The sequence below is a fragment of the Chiloscyllium punctatum genome, unplaced genomic scaffold (assembly GCF_047496795.1).
Source record: "Chiloscyllium punctatum isolate Juve2018m unplaced genomic scaffold, sChiPun1.3 scaffold_534, whole genome shotgun sequence".
NCBI lineage: Eukaryota > Metazoa > Chordata > Chondrichthyes > Orectolobiformes > Hemiscylliidae > Chiloscyllium > Chiloscyllium punctatum.
In genome coordinates this window covers 64,652-67,500 of record NW_027310268.1, presented here as the reverse complement: position 1 = coordinate 67,500, position 2,849 = coordinate 64,652, and positions in this window count along the sequence as shown.

Sequence of the window (2,849 nt, the reverse complement as noted above, 5' to 3'; positions counted from 1 at the left end):
CGAGACCCGAAGTCGACGTGCTAAGCACCACGGGACCCCTTTCGCCTGCAGGTCCCGAGCCGCCTTTATTTGCTGTTACGAGCATCGTGTGCCCCATACCTGCGTGACGAGCACCGCAGGGCGGCAGAGCCATCGCACTTGGCCGGGTGGCAGAGGAGGACCAGACTATTCACAGATAGCGGCCCAACGACTCCCAGAGCCGGTCGTGCGGCGCGCGAGGTCTGCTCTCATCACAAGAGGCTTTAGGGAGTGCTCAGGCAAGGGTCAGCCCGCAGCCTTCCTGGCAACACCCAGGGGAACCAGGCCACTCGCGTCTCTCGCCTTCATTTTCGACACGAGCGCCTGCGGAGGGCCACCACCCCCTCCGATTGTCAAGAGACCTCCGCACCGGCCTCTGACTTACTCTCAGAATGGACGGAAAGAGCCGGGTAAGCCTTTGAAAAGATTCGACCACGTGCCGAAAACTTTAGACTTCCGTGAGCTCTCCGGCTTGCACCGAGACCCGAAGTCGACGTGCTTAGCACCACGGGACCCCTTTCGCCTGCAGGTCCCGAGCCGCCTTTTATTTTTGTTACGAGTATCGTGTTCCCCAAACCTGGGTGACGAGCACCGCAGGGCGGCAGAGCCATCGCGCTTGTCCGGGTGGCAGAGGAGGACCAGACTATTCACAAATAGCGGCCCAACGACTCCCAGAGCCGGTCGTGCGGCAGGCGAGGTCTGCTCTCATCACAAGAGGCTTTAGGGAGTGCTCAGGCAACGGTCAGCCCGCAGCCTTCTTGGCAACACCCAAGGGAACCAGGCCACTCGCGTCTCTCGCCTTCATTTTGGACACGAGCGCCTGTGGAGGGACGGCCGGAGTCAACGTGGGGTTTGCCCGCCCTCCAATAGTGTCAAAAGACCGCCGCACAAGTCTCTGACTGACTCTTAGAACAGACAGAAAGAGTTTGTCAAATCTGTCAAAAAATTGACAAAGTGTCAAAAATTCGACTTCCAAGAGCTCTCCGGCATGCACTCATACCTGTCATTAAAGTGCTATGCCCGTGGAACCGTTTTTCGGATGCCTTTCAGAACGGTCCCGCGCCGCCATTTTGTTCTAAAAATCGTGTTCCCATATATCTCCGGGTACCCCGCCAACCTCACTGCGGAAAAACTACAAGTGGCACTGAATGGGTCTGAATTCCAAATTTGACTGCATCGGTCTGGAACTCGGTCCGGTCAAAACCGTTTGGATTTTTCTCGGTCCGGACTTCCGCGACAGACAAAGTTAAAGTTTTCGGGCTGCAGGCACAAAACGACAGCTGGCCATTTGCCGGGCTCAATTCACCCAATTCCTCCGGCACTTCGGAGCACATGTTCGGTGTAAGTTTGCGAATCTTTCCCGATGCTGCAGCATTTTCCTCCGCTGACACTTAGAATATTTTTCACACTTTGCTGAAAATTTTTCTAAGTGTTTTTTTCCAAGTTTTCCTGGTTACTGATTTCTTCTTTTTAAACATTTTTCTAAGTTTTTCTGGTTACTGATTTCTTCTTTTTAAACATTTTTCGCAGTTTGTCTGGTTACTGATTTCTTCTTTTTAAACATTTTTCGCCGTTTTTCTGGTTACTGATTTCTTCTTTTTAAACATTTTTCGCCGTTTTTCTGGTTACTCATTTCTTCTTTTTAAACATTTTTCTAAGTTTTTCTGGTTACTGATTTCTTCTTTTTAAACATTTTTCTAAGTTTTTCTGGTTACTCATTTCTTCTTTTTAAACATTTTTCTAAGTTTTTCTGGTTACTCACTTCTTCTTTTTAAACATTTTTCTAAGTTTTTCTGGTTACTGATTTCTTCTTTTTAAACATTTTTCGCCGTTTTTCTGGTTACTGATTTCTTCTTTTTAAACATTTTTCTAAGTTTTTCTGGTTACTCATTTCTTCTTTTTAAACATTTTTCGCCGTTTTTCTGGTTACTGATTTCTTCTTTTTAAACATTTTTCTAAGTTTTTCTGGTTACTGATTTCTTCTTTTTAAACATTTTTCTAAGTTTTCCTGGTTACTCATTTCTTCTTTTTAAACATTTTTCTAAGTTTTCCTGGTTACTCATTTCTTCTTTTTAAACATTTTTCTAAGTTTTCCTGGTTACTGATTTCTTCTTTTTAAACATTTTTCGCAGTTTTTCTGGTTACTGATTTCTTCTTTTTAAACATTTTTCTAAGTTTTTCTGGTTACTGATTTCTTCTTTTTAAACATTTTTCTAAGTTTTTCTGGTTACTCACTTCTTCTTTTTAAACATTTTTCTAAGTTTTTCTGGTTACTCACTTCTTCTTTTGAAACATTTTTCTAAGTTTTTCTGGTTACTGATTTCTTCTTTTTAAACATTTTTCGCAGTTTGTCTGGTTACTGATTTCTTCTTTTTAAACATTTTTCGCCGTTTTTCTGGTTACTGATTTCTTCTTTTTAAACATTTTTCTAAGTTTTTCTGGTTACTCACTTCTTCTTTTTAAACATTTTTCTAAGTTTTTCTGGTTACTGATTTCTTCTTTTTAAACATTTTTCGCAGTTTTTCTGGTTACTGATTTCTTCTTTTTAAACATTTTTCTAAGTTTTTCTGGTTACTGATTTCTTCTTTTTAAACATTTTTCTAAGTTTTTCTGGTTACTCACTTCTTCTTTTTAAACATTTTTCTAAGTTTTCCTGGTTACTGATTTCTTCTTTTTAAACATTTTTCGCAGTTTTTCTGGTTACTGATTTCTTCTTTTTAAACATTTTTCTAAGTTTTTCTGGTTACTGATTTCTTCTTTTTAAACATTTTTCTAAGTTTTTCTGGTTACTCACTTCTTCTTTTTAAACATTTTTCTAAGTTTTCCTGGTT